Source organism: Hippopotamus amphibius, chromosome 8 (genome assembly GCF_030028045.1).
Source record: "Hippopotamus amphibius kiboko isolate mHipAmp2 chromosome 8, mHipAmp2.hap2, whole genome shotgun sequence".
NCBI classification, from domain to species: Eukaryota; Metazoa; Chordata; class Mammalia; order Artiodactyla; family Hippopotamidae; genus Hippopotamus; species Hippopotamus amphibius.
In genome coordinates this window covers 139,529,712-139,549,610 of record NC_080193.1, presented here as the reverse complement: position 1 = coordinate 139,549,610, position 19,899 = coordinate 139,529,712, and the positions used below count along the sequence as shown (strand labels likewise).

Below are 19,899 nucleotides of genomic sequence, written 5' to 3'. Positions count from 1 at the left end.
AATGCCAAAGGGCTTGAATTTTATTCCCAGCTCTCTGGTAACAAACCTCATGCCTTGGGCAAATCACTTAATCTCACTAAGTCTTTGTATCCTTATCTTTATAATGAAGGAGCGGATCAGCCAATGTTCCATCCAGGTCAAATTTTCAGGGATCCTTGGAAAAACTATTTTTTTTTAAATATATGAAGCCAATCCCCCCCCAAATAATAAATAAATAAATAAAATGAAAAAATAAAAAATTAAAAAAAATAAATTATATGTAGCCAATCAGGGAAAATTAGTACTAGAAAGTCTTCAATCACAAAAACTAGTCTTGGTCCCATAGCATGAAGGGTTGTAAAAATTTAACAAAACTGAAATGTTTTCCAGAAATTGTTTCAATGCTAAGAAGCTGTTATCAGTTGAATTGCTGCCAGGACATTATAATGTGTGGGAAGAACCAGTATAAAATAAGAACGCAAACAAAAACAAAAGCTTTGAGGGAAATCTTTTGCGGCTCAGTGAAACTTTGTCATCAGTCTGCTTTGTCTGACTATAAAGTAGTAGTAAATAAAAGTTTCTTCTCTTTATTTACATTTTCCCTTTCCCTTCCTGCCTTCCTTCCAGAGCCCTATTCCTGATCCGAAAATGGGGTCAATAGAATCAATGTTCGAAGGTGATCTGGAGTGGTAGAAACCATTTCAATTAGTGGTCAGAAGCCTTCTGAGAACCCTTTTTGGCCATTCTCAGCATTTGTGGAAGTTGAAAAGAACGTGACAGAGAGAAACTAGAGTGGGAAATGCATTTTCAGCAGTCTCCTCCTAGGAAGCCATAGCTCTGCTACGCTGTGTGCCCACATTATACACCTAAACTATGTCAATGTTTGGATTTTCCTCTAATACGGTGATATTCTATAAACAATTCATAACTTTTGTGATTTCTCCATTTTAAAACTGCCTGGGAAATGAACTGGATTAAACTAGTTGTAGAATAAACAGATTTATACATCTCTAAAGGTCTTTTTTAAAAGATTTATTTCTTATTTTGTTTTTTTTATTTACTTTTGGCTGCATTGGGTCATCGTTACTCTGTGCGGGCTTTCTCTAGTTGCGGCCATTGGGGGCTACTCTTCGTGGCGGCGGCGCACGGGCTCCTCAGTGCTGTGGCTTCTCTTGTTGCACAGCACGGGCTCTAGGGCCGTGGGCTTCAGTGGTGTGGCTCATGGGCTCTAGAGTGCAGGCTCAGTAGTTGTGGTACTCGGGCTTAATTTCTCCGTGGCATGTGGGATCTTCCTGGACCAGGGCTTGAACCTGTGTCCCCTGCATTGGCAGGCGGACTCTTAACCACTGCGCCACCTAGGAAGCCCCCCTCTAACGCTCTTAATAGTAAGGTGATATTTGAACAGTGAACTGAAGAAAGTAGGGAGCAAACCTCTCCTCCCATCTATGTTGGTGGAAAGCAATCCAAGCTGAGAGAAGAGCATGTGCAAAGGCCAAGAGGCATTTCCCGAGGCAGGAGAATGCCTGGCTGGAGGGAGAGCAAGGAGCCAGAATGCCTGGTGACAGGGATGGAGGTGAAAGAGGAGAAGGAGCAGGCAGATCTTGTAGGACTTTATAGGCCATTGTCATGAAATCAGGATGCATTGGAGGATTTGGGCAGAGGAATGACTTGAACCAAGTGACGCTGTAATGGAATATTTCTGGCAGTAAACAGAGGGGCCTTAGGAAGCAATTAGAATAATCTAGGGGTGGATGATGGTACTTTGGAACAAGCTGGTAGTAGTGAAGGTGGTGAGAAATGGGTCTGGGTCTATTTTGACAGAGAGCTAATAAAATCTATTGGTGGATAGGATAAGGGGTATGAGAGAGAGGCATGTCCCAAATGACTCAGAGATTATGGCCTGAGATACTGAAACTGAAATTTTCATCCGCTGAGATGGGAAGATAAGGCATTTGTGGGTATAAGTTTTTGATCCCCATACGAGAGAGAAATGTTTTGTAAACACTTAATCAGTACACTTGTACTGGGTAGCTATTTTCCTTCCATTTAAATTTAAGAAAGGAGCTTGAGAAATGGAAAAAGAAATCCAGGACTAGCCCATTCTACTGATTTCATCTAATCACTCACTCATTCAGTTAATATGTACTGTCATCTCTTACACATTGAAAGCTAGATGCTCGGTGCTGGGAGAGGTAGAAAAGGGTTCAAATGTGAATTATGCTATCAGTATGCATATAATTTAATAGTGATACTTGATAGAGGGTGGAAATGTGTGTCATTAGCGCAAGTAAGGTGTCATGGTGTTTGGGTATACAAGAGCCATTATGAGAGGGAAACATGTGAGAGAGCCTTATGAATTGATTGGTACTTTATATTCCAGGAGGAACATTGTTACATCACAAAAGCCAGAAAGGCTATGAATGAGGGAAAGGGTTTTAAAAAATTTATTAGTCACTTTGTGAGATTGTTGAAGGTAATCTGAAAGAACAATCTAGATCAAACTTTCTCAAGAAGTTTCGTGTATTAAGCCCTAATGTTCATTGCATGTAATGAATTTACTTATCTCATATGCATCTAGAATGCAACTAGCCACGTACCATCCTTGGGAGAACTGAGAAAATTGTTCCGTGGTTGAAGAAGGCTGAGCTAGTCTGTATGGGTCCTAAATTCAAGGTTATATTTAATTAGTATGGAATATCTCAGCTTCTTGTCAAACTTTCATATCTAACCCAGAAAGCAAATAAGATGGGTGGTGGACCTGATGTCTGGCTGAGTTTGATATCAGGTAAGAGGCTACACAGGTAAGTGAAAATGGCAAAAGAAATAAGAAATCTCTTTTACTCTTGAAGATGATATAATCTAATTGGGAGAATGAATACAAGGACAAGTAAATGAGAATAGCTTTGCAGCACCATCTAAATACTGCCCAGTGATATCATAGTCTGAGTGTGGACAAAGGGTAGGGAAGTGATTGGCATTAAAGAATAATCAAGGTTGGCTGTGTTGAAGCACACAGGACATCCTTGAGGGTCTGAATCTTAAAATATTGGCAAGTCATTGATTAGTCCATTTTTAAAAATCAGCACTTGAGTGGGGATTTTATGAGCTCAACAATTGAGACTTCATAGGAATGCTGATATTCAGATGGCTTTCCTTGATTTTCAGAACATATCTTCATGTACAAAAATCTTTGCTTCACTCACATTTGTGCTTCTCAAGTTTGCTGGAGATTTTCCTCTCCCAAAGGCTGACGTCTGTCTAATACTTGAGTTGTGAAAAATGTCCCCTTCGATAGGCTCTTTTCATTGACAGTTATAAAATTTCCTTTTGGAAATCACTGAGTGCTGCCTTCACAAAAGGAGCACTCTAATGTGATGAAAACATTGAAGGAAATGCAAGCTCCCGTCAAGACAAATTCCCCAACCCCAGTGTGTGGATAAATGACTGATAACGCTTTTTCTCTTGGGATGGGGGACTTTGCAAGGGATTTTGAGGTACGACTGTTTGGGCTCAGCAGGGTGCTTAAACCTTGGAGCTCTCCATGCCAGTCTGGACACATCCTAAACACATCCAGAGAGCAAGAAATCACACTGTATTTTTTCAGTACCCCTTTGTGTAATATGTTGCCGAAACCAACAATTTGTAATGGTAACACCTCGATGTGAAATGTGAAAGGGCAGGCGCTGGTGAGGGTAGAAGAGGAAAGGTTGTGATGCTTTCGGAAGGCATGTTGAGGGAGGCTGGACTAATGTGACAGCGCCCGTGTTACCTGGGCACAGCACATTGAAATATCACATAAGTAATGCAGAGCATTTAATGAGTCAGGACTGAAAACTTTAATTAGCTTGTAGGGCTTTTTATTATTTTATTTTTTGTTCATTATATTTTCTGCTCAGTCTCTGTGGATGTTCTGCATTTTCATCATCAAATGACTGGCTGGTTATTTTTGTCAAACAAGGAGCCTGAAACCATCAAGTCTGAGTGCGGAGACAGTCTGCCCGCTCTGTCAACAGGATGAAAGTGAGTCTCGGGCTTTTTTAATTACAAGGATAACATGTTCGCTCATCTAATAATGAAGATGGTTAGCAATTTTAAATTTTAATAATCAATTACTGAAAGTAATTCTCCATTAAACCACAAGAGAGCCATTAAATCTCAAAAGATGGAACATGCTGTATGTAACAGTAGCAAATTTTCTATTTTTAAATATCATTAGGGAATATCTGATTGTTTCATTTCTCTGCATTTCTTTTACCTTTTTCCTCATGCAGACCATCTCATTTTCCTCAGGAAGACAGCACATGATCTTATAAATAATAAAAGAAAACCCTTGCAAGACTTGATCCAGGGGTGTGAAATATGTGCTAAGAATGTAATTTATTTCAGTCTGGCATATTTTGACTGAATAATAAGGAAGGTGACTAATTAATATTATACTATGCTGTGGGCAAGGCAGCACGGTGGGCTAATCCATGCTCCTTTCACCTCTGGAGACCCGCACGCAAGCCTTAGAGGAGTCACAACTGCTGAGCATGGTTTGGGGGAGGGGAAGGCATCAGATGTCTTTTCCTGACTGTGGAGACCCCTGCCCGTATTCTAAAACCACCCTGAGCATCAGCTTCTGCTCTGAGGAGATGAGGGAAAAGACAAATGATTGCTACTTGACTATGGCAATTTGGCCGACTTATATGTCAAGGGGAGATAGCTCCGTGACAGCTTCAGCTGTCCTGCCTTAGCCTGGTTTAGCCTGCTTAAATATTTGGAAACACATGGAATAAAAGAAAAGGGCGTGTGTGTGTGTGTGTGTGTGTGTGTGTGTGTGTGTGAATGTTTTCAGGTAGGAGACTGGATAAAAGTGGGAACACAATAACGAGATGACCAGGAAACACTGAATTACTTAGAATCAAATTAGCCTAGGTCTCCACTAGAAGCAGTTGATTCCATTTTTGCAGTATCTGAAGCTTAAAGAGTAGAAAGGTAGTGTGCTTTATTTCTAAGGCATTTGATTAGCTTTCAGACAATGGGAAGGCCACTTTGAATCTAACCAGTGGTACTAACTGGGCACCACCTCCACCATATGGTCTGTGGGACTGAGGGAATTTGACTGCCTCGAGTACCGTAAGCAACAAGGCCAGAGATGAGGTTTTTGTCATATCAATTGTTTTTCTGATGGGAAATATGCCTGTGTTTCTGAACTGCACTGGCCTTTCCAGGGAGCAGTCCCATGCTTCCCTCAGAAGGATGAAAGCAGGAACTCTGCCAAGCCAGGTGCAGCTGGGGTGGGTGAGGGGATTTCATGGCACTGCTAAGTTGTAGTTCCTTTGCACTTTTTCGCAGAAAACTTTACGTTTCTGGATATTGGAGGGTTCCTGTTTCTCTCTCATTCTATCATCATTAGACTATTGCCAGAGAGAAGCTGGTTTGGCGGAGACAAGGGGGTGTTGATTCTCAGCTTAGAGAGTTCCCTGGGTAAAATTGGAAATGGGCTCCAGTACACTGAAGAAAAAGACTGACCACTCCAGATTGGTAGGTGGTAGTTTCAATAAACAAAGGAACTTACATATGAGTCTTGTCTTGGTGGCTGTAAGATGGGTAGGTCTCTGCACCCACCTGCCAGAATCCTAAGAGTTTATAGAGAAGCCTTAATGGGGTTCAGTCAGGTACTCAGTCCAGGTGGTCTAAGTAACACCTTACTTTCCCAAGGCTGTGTCCTTGAAGTGGCTCTGAGTGCAGGAACGGTGGGCAGGATGTACATTTCAAGGATAAGGGAGGGAGTAAGGAGCTGTTGCTTCAGTTGCTGGGGACCAGTTCTTGGGTCATCCTGTGATCATGTCCTCTCTATGACCTCCTCCAACAAGGAAATACGATCCACAGTGGATAATTTTGGTGTTTGTTAGCACATCTAAGAGGTGACTTCGGAGAATAAGAAGAAACTGTTTGTTGAAGTTCAGGTTCTAAGGTAAATTCCAATTATCCAGTTATGATGACTATTCTATGTTCTACCTGTCTGCTATTACTATGTGTAACTGGGTGTGAGAATGATATATTTTTTAAACTTTGAGATGTTTCACCAATCACGGGTTGTTATGAGTGAACTGTCATGATTAGGAGTGGCTACATGTTATATCTCCTCATAAAAACTTAGCCCTATTGAGTGACTATAGCATCCTAGGAAGAATGCAGGCTTTGGTCGTAGAGTTAAGAGCTCCTAGTTTCATAGCCCCATGAGCCCTCTTTGAAATGACCTATATATTTTTTAACTGGGGCAGAAAAACCCATCACCACTGTATGACATGGGCGGGTTTCAAGAGCCAGAAATACTTCCGGCAATCACATCTGTAAATACTGTGGCATGAAATCCACATTACTGGGTTAAGTTCTGCTTGATATCTTAGTGCATTCTTGTGTGTTCTTCCATATCCAATTATCTGCTGGAACAAATCTGATCCTTCAAAAGGACACATAATAGAAGTATTGTTTCTTTTATTTTAAATCTATATTTAGAGACAAATTACAGCTCTTGATGCTGTGGGTTAGTGAAGCTGCTATTTTGGGAGCATGTGTGTTACTTCTGTAATGGGTGTAAAAATAAGGTGACCCAGGGCATGGAGAACCGAGCTTCATGTTGCCTGCTAGCTTTGTTTGGAATGTTTTAGATTGGCCCCTGGGGTGCGTGCAGGTGACTGAGCCATGTACATTGGGTCCTCGGCTGTTTGGTTTGGAGGTCAGGCTGTGGATTCCCTCCCCTAGGAATCTTTACTACTTCAAAGTGGGAGAGAGTCAGCTCTTAGTGGTTTCCCTAAGAATATCTGATACTCTATAGATATTGGAGGGAAAGGGCGGTGCCAAATCCCCCTTACCTCCCCAGTGGTATTTGCGTTGTTCTCTAGAGGTAGAAAAAGTCATCCATGGCATCACTGAAGGCAGAATTCTATTCCATAGAGAAGGTGGCAGAGCCAGCAGGGGGCCACTCCAGGGCATCCTCTACTGCTTGCTGGGAAGCAGAGAACAGAATAAGGTCAAAGCCTAAGGGAGGTCTACTCTAACATTCAGTGGAGGGTTGCAGAGGCAATCTGGTAACCTTACCAGAAGGCTCAGGGCTAGATTCATAGAAAGCTAGGAGAACCATTTAAGGAAACTCTAGCTGTAGGCCCCCAGATTACTGATGAGAATTGGAATGACTCCTGAAGATCAAATAAGTAGAGAGCAGCCCTACTTACACCGAATCCTAGGACCTCTGATTCAGAGCACTGGGTTTGCCGCATCACGAGATTGTGTGCAACGAGGCAAATGATTTTCCAGTGAGGGGCAGTGCAGCGAGAATGTGACGTGGTGGAGAGGGTGTGGGCTTTGGAGTCAAACAAGGCAGAATTTGAGTCCTACCTTCTTCACTTACTAGGTTGTTACCCTGAGCAGTTTACTTAACCTCTTTAAGCCCAATTTTTCTCATCTGTTAAATGAAGATAAAAGTAGGGCACGGTTTCCCACCTCTGCACTATTGGCATGTTGGACTGGATAATTCTCTGTTGCAGAAGCTGTCATGTGCGTTGAAGGATGTTTAGCAGCATCCCTGGCCTCTACCCCTTATATGCCAATAGCACAACACCTCTGCTCTGTGTCCTGACAACCAAAAATGACTCCAGACAAAATGTCCCGTGGAGTCAAAATGGTCCTAGTTGAGAATCACTGCAATAGCGTACTAGTGAGAAAAATGAGGTTCTATGCAAAGCCCTTCCCATGGTATCTGACATGTAATTATTGTCCAATAGATATGAGATTGATAAAAATGTGAGCAGTATTTTTTATCAGATATTAAATAATACCAGTTATTAGGGAAAACCATTCACGCTCAGGCCACGTGTGAATATTCTTAGTCCAGAGTTTCAACTGGCCCTGTTGTCTTTTACTTTGAACAAGGGAAAGCAGTTTAAAAAGAAAAAGTGTTTTTTTCTGTGCTCATATCCTTAGTTCATGTACACTCTGCAGATATACTCACAGCTTACCTGGTAGACAGTTGGCAGAACAGTAGCTGCATGATTAATTGATTAAACTCTGCAGTGTTCGTAGCATATTCTGGGAGAACAAGCACAAATTTCCCAGTGTAATACATGTCTTGACGTTGAGTAGCTGCCCGCAATGTTCTTATTTGGAAAGGCATTCATGACAGTTATACATGGGCTTCCATTAAAAATGTGTTTCTATTGCTTTCGAAGTATAGAATATTCACTTGTTTTGCTGATATAATCTAAAGAGGAAGGAAGATACTTGTTTCTGTTTACCATGCACATTAATGTCCCATCTCGTTTGGTTACTATTTGATAGCATGTACAATCATATAGTCATTCAAAATGCAATTCTAGCTTCTTGTTGAATCCAGTGATTAACAAGTCATATCACATGATCCACTAAGTCTTGGCTTCACATCGAACTCCTACCACTTTTGCAGCAAAAGCAAACTTCAGGCTGTTAACAAGAACAGGCATGACTAGCCAAGGTAATTTCTTCCTGCATTAATCTTAAACTCTTTAAGAGTCATCAGCGTTTTGTTTCTTTAGCTCCAGATTGACCTGTTGAATTTTGTGGAAAGCAGTAAAAGTTACACACGTGAGATTAACTTAAAACAAAAGACACAACTGTCATTAAGACAACATTAAAGCAAGGTGGAAGAAAATCTAAAGCATATAAATATGTATTTTTCAAAAAGAAAACTTTGGGCTAAGAAGACCCACCTTTCATCTTGCATTGGAAATATTTGGGTTTGGTTCTCTCATTTAATTTGTTTAGAGTGAAACTCATAGACTAACTTGTGGAACACTGATTTGATAGATACTTTAGGCAAACACTTTGGGTCAACAGTATATTAGAATTAGGATTTTTGTGTTCCAAATTACAGAAGAAATTTGAAGAAGCAAGTCAAAACAGGATTGTTTTTTTCATTTAAATATGTGTTGTATGATCTTTGAGGCTATCTGCCAATTGCCCTACCTCAACTTCCCAGCTCTAATTTCTTCTACAGCTTTATTAGCCCCAAATATACATTCTCATACTTCCTTACCTTTTCTCTTTGGATGTCCATCTTCGTCACTTCCTTGATGTCCTGGGTCAAAACCCATCCTTTTAACTCTTTTCTAGCTATACCTGTGCACACTGATTATGCCTTTATTCCATATCTCCTCATTATTTAGGTGAATTTTGTTTTTACTATATTATTTTGCACTGGTCTGTATATTGCTTAGTAATTGTGTGCTGGATACATGTGTTTTGTATCTTTCCAAGTAGATTGATAAATCATGGAAAGCATAGAATGCCTTTGACATTTTTTTTTTCCTCAAAGTACCCACCAAGGTGTTTTGAATGTGTAACAAGTATATGTTGGATCAATTAATGAATATTATATTGAACTATTTTAAAGTGAGTTTTTATGAAGGGCCTCTTATTTAAGTGTTTAATATCATATGATGAATCTATATATAACCAATAACATCAGAAATACCACTTAAAATGGTTTACTAGCAGAATGTAATTCTCATTTTGCAGATGGAAAAACTGCATCAATAAATGATTCACTTGGTAAAAAACTCAGCCAGAAGGATAACTGGATATTCACACTCAAAGACCGCCCACCACTGCCTCCCTCCCCCCGCCCCATTTTCACCTCTTAGTGCCACCTCCTCCATTAGTTAAATATTGCCAATGAAAAGATATGCTGATCTAAAGTATATATAAAGATATCAGATCATCTTATGCTTTCCTGGAGGGGCAATATAGAGCATGCTGGAGTTAAGCTCGTGCTTGAGGGGCACCAGATTGAAGATCAAAGGCTGGCTTTGCCACTCCTTAGCCTGGAGAACTCAGATGAGTAACTTTAACTCTATGCTCTGTTTATTCATCTGTAAAATGGGACTAATAATTGTACTTACCTCAAAGTAACTGCAACATCTGATATTGTTTTTAATGGCATATAAAAAGCTGTTAGTAAATGTTACCTATACTTATGAACACTCTAGGGCTTTACAGTTTAACAAAAATTATTAATCATTTTAATCCAATATGTTTTATAGATACTGAATATGGACTTGAATCCATATTTTATATTTTATAGTATACTTTAAGAAATGTATATCTTTATACTCTACTTTGTCAATGTCCCCAGGAAAATTTCTTTTAAAAATAGGTTTTTTTTTTTTTCTAAATTAGCTAGAGAAAAAAATTCTTCTTTTGAATTTTCCATTTAGATAATTTTGATGTTATAGAGACTTTTGCTTTCATTTTCAGGAGAATTCTCCTGATCCTCATTTTAAAAATAGCTGTCAACATCTTTAAAAATTACTTTATAGTCTTAGTCATATATGTCCTTAAAGAACTACCTTTTTCTTTCAAAAAATGAAATGATGAAAAATAATACTGAGATAAATTGCTTATTTTATTCTTACTTAGCACAATATTTTATAGTTACTTCTTTTGAAATCATAGGCTGACTATAAAATTCGCAAGAGGACAAAATTGTAGATTTCCTTGATTAATTTCATATCCTATCTGTTTTAATTTAAATCCACACCTCTTTTCTTAGATAACTGGAAAAAATAACTTTCTGGAAAATGAGTTACATAACATTAATTTTTTTAAACATTTGCTATTATCTAAGATCAAACTAGCACAAATGCCTTTTCTTGGGCACAAGCAGATTTGAAGTATGGCTGTACCAGGGCAAACTCCAAGTACCTACTCTACATAAATTAATCTCCCAAAGGAAAATGCATTATGCTTATAATTGAAGTTATCATTTCTAATACCACCATTAATGCTGATTGAATCTTAAATTTGTGTTGGGATCATTTATTTGAAGACACTATATCTCTTAAAAATTCATGTCAAGTACACCCTATAAAGGTTAATCTATAGTCTTGAAGCTATTTCTTAGGCTTTGGCAACCTGGAGAAGGTCAGATTATGAATCTATGCAAAAATAAGAGCCTATTTTTTTTAATGGGTTGAGAGTAATATCTATTTTAGAGAAACATGGGGATTGGCAATTTAGCTTAAGGATTCTACTTTTTAAATATTAAGATTTAGATCTATTCACAATATCATCCATTTTTTTAAACTCATGGCCTTTATTTTATTAAATTAGAATTTTGATTTTAAGCCATTTCCTGTACTCTTGGAATAGTGAGTTCTGGGAATAAGTAACCTTCTTCAGTCGGTCCATTGCTTTGTCTCTTTCTTCCTGTTTCTTTCACTCGTTTTCCTACAGAGATGGGTGCCATCACTATCTACTTAGGTGCTGTATTTGAAAACTTCGGGGGAGGGTCCCTCTTGATGCCTCCTTTTCTCTCTTTTTGTTGTGTCCAGTCAATCTTTAAGCACTATCTGTGTCTTCTCAAAAATAACTACACAAGATATGGAAAGCATCTACATATTTCTATTCTCCCTACATTGCTTTAGTGCAAACAACAGCTGCCTAGCCAGTAGGCTGAACCATATGAAATTGGCATTTTTGTCAGACAAAAATACTCATATATCCAGAATTCAACCTAAATACTTTTTCTTTCTTTTATTCCCTAATCTCTTTGTTTCACATTGCAGTAAGAGAAATATTTTAAAAATACAAACCTGATCGTATTTCACCCTTGTTAACCCCCTTCAGTGGTTTTCCATTGTCCTCATGATAACATCTGAATTCCTTTCCATGACCTACAGGGTCCTACATGAACTGGTCGCTATTGATTTTTTTAGCATCATTTTTTGAAGCTATACCTCTGCGATTTTTCTCATCTTATTTCTGGTCTTTTGAATGTGTCTTCTACATGGTCTGTCTTTACTGCCTCTGCTGTGCTGAATCCGATTCATCTTTTAGATTTCAGCGTATCTAACACTTTCTCTAATTCCTCAGGTCTGAGTTAGAAGCTTTTTCAGGTGCTCCTGTAGCACTCATCACACTGCCTTTAACTTCATATTTACTTTTTTATCTCCTTTACTCAGCACGTTCCACAAAGGAAAGGGCCACGTCTTCTGGTTTAGCCGGGGGCTTCTAGTGCTCATGAGTTACGGGTACTCAGTACATCTTGAGCAAGTTGCTTATTCTCTCCAGTTGGCCTCAGTTTCCACATATCAAATATGGGGCTAACTTTGTAGGGAGACAGTGAGGATTGAATAATAGGACTTTGGGCAGGCTATTGTTGTTTTAGATCTTTGTTCTCTCTTTCCCATTTACTTCCTTAGTATTTTTTTTTGTTTCCCGCCATTTGGGAGATATATTTTCTCACTGGTTGAGAAGAGATTTGGTGCATTATGTAGGAAGGATAGGGGAGGATAGGAAACAAAATGGAGTCACTTTTCCATCCTGCTGGCAACTCACATCCCTGGAACTGGGTTTTGGCAACTATAGAGACAGGCAGCAGTGGTGAGACCCTTCAGGGCTGCACTGTATTTAGGTGATAAAGTGGGCACAGAGTTTGGAAGGAGACCTTTGTGCCTTCTTTCATGGAGCCTAGTATTTTGTGACTCTCAGAGGACTGGGACCTTAAGTTTGCCAGGCTCAGGTTACAGGGATTTATTGTGAGACTACACCTGACAGTAAGGAAGGCAGCATTTGTCTCATGAGAGTAAAGAACAGTAAACATAACATGCCAGCCTTTGTACAGACGAGAACTAGATTCAGGAATCTCTAAAGGACTTTTGTTCTATGAATTTTCATTTTTGTGTTCTTCTGTTAATGGCCCTCCAAAACATTCCCGGGGGTGTTTTGGTTTTGTCTGTCTTCTCCCTTCTCCTCTTGCTGCTAGCTGTGTTACGCATCTTCTACTCTGTATGTCCTTTTATCTATGTCAAAGCTTTAATCTAGTCAAAACATCTATTCATAGCTGAAATTATCTTCATTACACCTTGGAAGATAAGACTGAATAGGAAGCCAGCTCATCATTTGACTTTGAACTTAATTTCTGATTCTGTGTCTCTGCAAGCATTACTGTTTTTACTTATCCTTTCATTCAATTAATTTATTCAAGAGATTTTCACTGAATGCCTTCCTCATTTTTGGCACTCTTCTTGGTACTAGTGATAATACCTAGATACTATACGCAGAAACATTTCTGCATTCAAGAAACTCACATTCTAGCAACATTCAAGCTACTGGAAATGGAAAAGAGGCTGAGACTGGAGTAGAATTCTAGTAGTTACTAATATGATATTGCTATGAAAGTGATCAGCAAAGTAACAGATGAGAACATTGAGTCTGTTCTCAGCGCTCCTTGAGACAGACCCAGGCTTTCACTGATTGCTCATAGCTGTCTCTGTCTTACCCTCTTAAGTACGCTGAACATATCTTACACGTTTTGTCCCACCAGACTGCTCCCTCCTGTGTCCCACTGCTGTATAGGACCACTCTGTTTCCCTAGGTCATGGGTAACTTACCTGTGAAGTTAATTTATGGGCTGGGGAGTGCTCATGGATTATTGCATATTATGTCCAGGTATTGTTTGTATTTCAGCAGGGAGTTTCCCTCATCTTAACTCCCCCAGCTACAAAGCACCTCTGTGGATCATTTTAAAACTTTTTTTTTTTTTTTTTCAGGCTAACAGGGAAGCAATTTGGACCACAGACAAACTTTTAATTGCTTCTCAAATCTCACCATCTATCAGGCTAATTGGTAAATACTCTCTTAAAAGCCCAACTAAACAAGAAATAAGCCAGAATCATTTCTGTTTTTCTGCCAACTGTTACATATACCCTACATTCTTTTTAGAAAGAAAACACTGGGAATCAAAATCTTATGAGATTGTTTCCACATTATGCTTATTAACAACTTAAAATATAGGTCTTTCTTGTGTTTGACATTATAAAGAAGCAGTCCTGGGTAAGAGCTTTAAGTGAGATTGGAACGAGTCATCAACAGTGCATAGCTGTTTAAGTAGAGAGAAGCATCCCAATTACAGGGCTGCATCGCTTACCATCAGGCTGCTACTACCATTCCCTTTCGCATTATTTTACCTTACGTATCAGCGCATTGGACCCCAAGATTCATCACCCTGGGAGTTATTGGCTGCTTTGTGGGCAGAGCCAACTTTCAAAAGCAATAGAAGCCTTTAGTCTTAGTGTTTCCCGGCTGTCATTCTCCTGCCAAGGCCCTTTGTAAAAGGGTTTGGGGTTCTCCTTTACGTTACATATGCATAACTCCCATTAGTGGTAATCACATGCTCCATTTTAGAGCTGTTTTGGCCCCTCCGGTTAAATGGGCGTTTAAGCAGTTTTTAATGGATTATATGTACTTATTTTTTAAACGAGTATTATATGCCCAATTGACTGGAATGAACACAAAGTCCATCAGGTGAATACAGATTTATAATTGTTTTTAAAGCATGTATTATTTACTCGACCAACCATGACAGCCCTTTTGGAGTCATTCCAGCTGAGAGGGGAACTACATGTACATGTCAATACTGAATAAGCCTTTATGAAATCTTTTAGTGAGGTTCTCTCAGTTAAGCTTAAAGCTTATCCAGCTAATTATTTCCTCCCGATTTCTCTCTCTCTCCACAAACAAATTCTCAAAATATTGTTCACTATTTTTAGCCTGCATCATCACCATCAGTGAACTAGATGAAAGCTAAGCAACGCCCCATTCAATGCAAATAAACTCAACAAATTCAACAAGAGACATAGTGTCTACATGGCATTAGGCCCTGATACTGAAAAAGGAAAGATATGTTCAGTTTTCAAGTCGCATATAATTGACCAACATAAACAGTAGAATATAATAAATTATTTCATTTTACAAATTTTTCACTTTCTCTAAAAATTACTATAACTAAGCAGACTGAAAAGAAATAAAATATGTTACTTGTTCTCATCTCAGATCTGCAATTAAATTCTACTCCTCTCTTCTTTTATAGCATTAAGCATGTTATATATCCTTTTTACCCTTCCCTGAGTTAATAAGATTATTCCAAAATTGTTTTCCAAATCTTTAACATGTTTTAATTTTTGTAGCATCTTCACTTTTTACTATAATAATACAATGACTAGAACTTCCTAGGTGGTGCAGTGGTAAAGAATCCACCTGCCAATGCAGGGGACATGGTTTCAAGCCCTGCCCTGGGAAGATTCCACATGTCATGGAGCAACTAAGCCCGTGCGCCACAACTATTGAGCCTGTGCTCTAGAGCCCGTGAGTCACAACTACTGAGCCCATGTCCTGCAACTATTGAAGCCCACGTGCCTAGGGCCCGTGCTCCACAACAAGAGAAGCCACTACAATGAGGAGCCTGCGCACCACAATGAAGCCCCTGCTCGCAGCAACTAGAGAAAGCCCGTGTGCAGCAACGAAGACCCAACGCAGCCAATAAATAAATAAAATAAATAAATAAATTTATAAAAAAAAATACAATGACTAATTAATAGGACAGTGGATTTTATTTTTATTAGCTTTTAAAGCTCAAGACAGATACATCGTGCAATTTTAGGAAATGTATTCAGACCCTATGCCAAATGAAAGATGATTGCTCTAGACCATAATGTAACCTTGTCTTATGGTTGGTAGAACTGAAATCCATATTAGTTGTGAGAAGGAAAGGCATTGCTTGTTATCAGAAAAGAGCAGCACATAAAATTTCAATTTCTGACAATGAAATGTAAGAGCTTAAAAATTTTGATAGTACTTTAGGAACACCCCGACATTCTTTGTAGTTCAAGGATGACTGCACAAGAAAAACTGTATTCACTTAAGCAACCAAGAGTAATCCTTTCCTTACCGAATACATGTGAAGATTGTTCTTGGGGAGAGTGCTGTAGCCTCAGTTCCCAGAAACTGACCATGTTTGCAACTTTCCCTCAGGCTTGAGGTCAGTCTGAGACTCTTGCTAGTAGAGTCTTCCCAGGTAGCAGGACTCTGAACTCAGGTGTGCTGTTGGCTGCTGCTGTTGTCTAGTGGTTCCTAAGGGGACCATCTGTTGATGGTCCATAAGAACATCTTTGGATGTTCTTGTGTGGCTTTCACAGAGGGAAGCTTAGTCCTGACAGTGTGGTTCAGAAACTAGGCAGCAATGGGTGGAATGTATTTTTTTTTAAAAAATATTTATTTACTTATTTGGCTGCACCAGGTCTTAGGTGTAGCACGTGGGATCTTCGTTGTATCATGTGGGATCTTTAGTTGTGGCATATGGGATCTAGTTTCCTGATCAGGCATTGAACACGGGCCCCCTGCATTGGGAGCACAGAGTCTTAACCGCTGGACCACCAGGGAAGTTCCTTGGAATGTGTTCTCTTTATTTGAAAAAGAAAACAACATAAATTCACCTTCACAAAAATGTGTCCTTGAAGAATTATAATGAAATAAGATGAGCTTACTTAATAAAAAAATCATGTTGAAATTCTCAACAATAGATAAATAGTAATCCCAGCAACCATATTTATGTCATATGACTTAATTAGAGGTTAATGCTTTTCCCTGTCTGATATCAAAGGCTGTTTAACTTAACATTATTACATATTTTATACCATTCCTTTTCTTTTACTTAGCTTTCTTATTCAAGCCTGTCCATCCTTCCTTTTCTCCTTTTCTTTCTTTCTTTCTTTCTTTCTTTCTTTCTTTTCTTTCTTTCTTTCTTTCTTTCTTTCTTTCTTTCTTTCTTTCTTTCTTTCTTTCTTTCTTTTTCTTTCTTTCTTCCTTCCTTCCTTCATTCCTTCCTTCCTTCCTTCCTTCCTTCCTTCCTTCCTTCCTTCCTTCCTTTCCATTCTCTTCTTCCACAAATACTGATTGTAAATTTGGTACATGAATTAGGCTTTGAATGAAATATGAGTCGTCTTTAAATACTTCATAGTTTAATAAGAGTATATACATATAAAAAAGATAATAATTCAATGTGATACGTGTATAAGTATAGTGTTAAAAAAAACACACCAGTAGGATGACGTTAGCTGAGATTCATTGATGGCTTGAATATGTTTTTTATTTGTTTGATATGGGCTTTTATATGTTGGTCAACTTTTAGCAGTAGCAAGAATCTTTCTTAAATTGAAAAAAGGCATTTTCCTCGGAAGATCAAAGTAATTCTATTAAAAATTATGGAAAAGTTTCCCAAATGCCCTTCTGAGTATCTTGGTAAAGTATATGCATTTGCAAGAATAGAAAACATGTAGTTGATAAATTCAATACAATAAAAGTATTATATATGAAAGTAATAGCTTGACCTCAAGTTGAGAAATATTATCATTAGAAAACCTAACCCACCAAAAGTATAACATAAAAAGAGTAAAGTAAAACTTTACATGATATTACAAGAAGATTGCAAAAAATATTTGCACTGCATTTCCTCTCCACCTAAAGAAAAAGCCTTTTGAAATTGGTCTTAACTTAGGGGAAATATCTCTAGAGAAGAGAAATCTTTTTTTTAATCCCTCACATCATCAGCATATTTTTTTCCCACTCTTTTATAAGCAACCAACTTCCATTTCAATGCCCTTGCTTCACAGTGCAGAGTCCTTTGTGAATAGGCCACATTCCGTCACACATACAGGTCCGCACAGCATAATCACGTAGATTAGCTGGGCTGGGTCGTAAATTGTTACACTTGGAGAACTCTATGAACTTGAACAGGGAAGTGAGTAGTAATGTGACATTGGCCACAGAGACTGACATTTCCTTTTTTTGTTGTTTGCTTATGTGTATTTTAAAATTGTTTTCTAGTCCCTGATTATTTCTCACTTGAAAGCATTATTACTAAATTGTTTTATTAAAATAAACTACTTTCACATTTATCATTAGTTGGAATAAATTCGCGATTGTACTGAACTCATATTAGCAAGGCAACAAAGTGAGAGTTTCTTCTACAGGCCTTCTCTGCTGCCTTCAAGTGAAAATAGTTGAGTAAATAAAAGCATCCACATCAGAGCAGTGCTGCTGTTGCATTTTAGAGAAGGAATTTAGATGAAATTGTGATTTTTTTTGTTTGTTAATTGATATTAATACTTTGTACATATCTTCCCTCTGTTATGCAGATGGTGGCTTCAATGAAAGCTTTGCTGATGATAGAACAGAAAAAAACACATAAAACCTAACCAACCAAAAGTATATTTTATAAAAGAAGAAAATAAAACTTTGCATGATACACGACTGCAAAAAATATTTCCACTTCATTTTCTCACCATTTTTTTTCAAAGCCAGGTGTTAAAGTGTACACATTTCTATACATATTTTTCTGAAAGCATATCTCTTTGAATATCTTACTCTATTCTTAAACATTTCTAAATGTTTGTCAAATTCTTAAAAGCCTACCAAGCTAATTCGAACAAAAAGAAATCAGTTTGATATGATAGATGTATCTTAAAAAAGTTGTTTCCCTGAGAAATAAGAAAACACATTCAGGGTTTCAGAGAACAGGAAGAGCGAAAACATTTTAAGGAGTTGAAGTGTTCTTTCTCTCTCTCTCTCTCAGAAGTGCCTGAAATCGACTCTGCAGCTGAGCTGACTTCATGTTAGAAAGCTGTCCTAAATACACACTGACAGAGGGGCCGTGAGAATGGACGCAGAGCTGTCTGCTCTCTCACACGTGCCACCACACAGACTCTCAGGTTCTGAATTGTTTAAGAACACTGTGCAAGGAGTCCTCAAGCTTATTCTTAAAATACAGTCTAGTTAAGATGAATGCAGACTCTTACGCCTATGCCCATGTATATCTTGAGGCTGAAAGCAGTTTACCAGATACGTAGGTGATACATATTAGAAAATTATAGAATCATTGCTGGCATCTCTGTTGGTTAAGTAAACATTCTGGTGAATAATGTGATGGATCCAGGGGAAAAAATGGTAGTATAAAAAGGGAGCAGATGCTCTTTAACTTGGTATGGTTGGTTTGGAAGGTGCTTTCTTAATTTCCGTCCATGGTACAATGAAGTGCTGAGAAGAATCTACAGTGATATAAAGAAATAGAATTCCTATATATCTTCACTGAAAGTGACACAATATAATCAAAGAATGCACATAATTAAGTGCTTAAGCTCAAAACATCTCTGAAGCAGGAATTCTGCTGATTTTTTATTTTATGTGATTGCTTACAGATTAGTTCTCTATTTGCTCCTAAAGAATATACTTAAACACTCAATCAATGAATAACCTACAGCAGTTTGTTGTAGATTCAATAATGGGGAATGGTGCATTGTACCAGGATAGTCAGATATACCCAAAGGGAGTGTCAGTGGTCAAAATGCTTCCATTGCCAGAAGGTAGTCTGAAAATGGTCTGGAAATTCAATACAGCATTGACCCTACATTGTACACATGATCCACAGTCAGTTTCTCAAGCGCATTTGAAGTTTTAAAAAGAACCATTAAAAAAAAACTGGAACTTAATAAAAACCTATTTTAAGTGAGTTAGGTTTTTGTGAATAGTTGATTTAAAATGCATTTGTTCAAATGAGCTAAATAGCAAAATCTAATCATTTTTACTTCGGGTTAAGTGTGTCTAAAATTATTTTATTTAAAAATAATTTAATAAAATATTTTAAAATTTTAAAAATAGTACATACCTTGTGATACCTGTCTGATATCTATTGTTTTCTTCATTTTATCAATGGATTAGGAACAAGATAATTGGCAAGATTTCTGAAACAGACTAGTCATTTACCAAATATCATATCGATGTGTTTGCTTTTTTCATCATTCTGAGAATTGCCAGTATATTTTCATTAAAACACTTATCAACTTTACATCCTCTAATTATTAGGGGTTTTCATTTGTGTAGTTATTTCAAATTGTTTTAAGATGACAACTTTTTAATTCTGAAATTGGAATAAGATTAGAAATTAGGATTCCTAATAGAAAAAATTAATTATTTTGGAATATGCTTAATTTGGGAATACACACTTACTGAGTTCCCTTTCAGAGCTTTAATCAATTGAGGATGTACATTAAAATGATATCACATCAG

General features: G+C 38.0%; 1 non-coding gene across 1 annotated transcript; it reads right to left on the bottom strand.

The window, feature by feature from the left end:
- Positions 1-6,098: 6,098 nt before the first annotated feature.
- On the bottom strand, positions 6,099-6,226 carry LOC130859722 (small nucleolar RNA SNORA25). Its single transcript, XR_009055278.1, has one exon. It is a non-coding gene; the product is annotated as a small nucleolar RNA SNORA25 (small nucleolar RNA).
- Between the last annotated feature and the right edge of the window lie 13,673 nt (positions 6,227-19,899).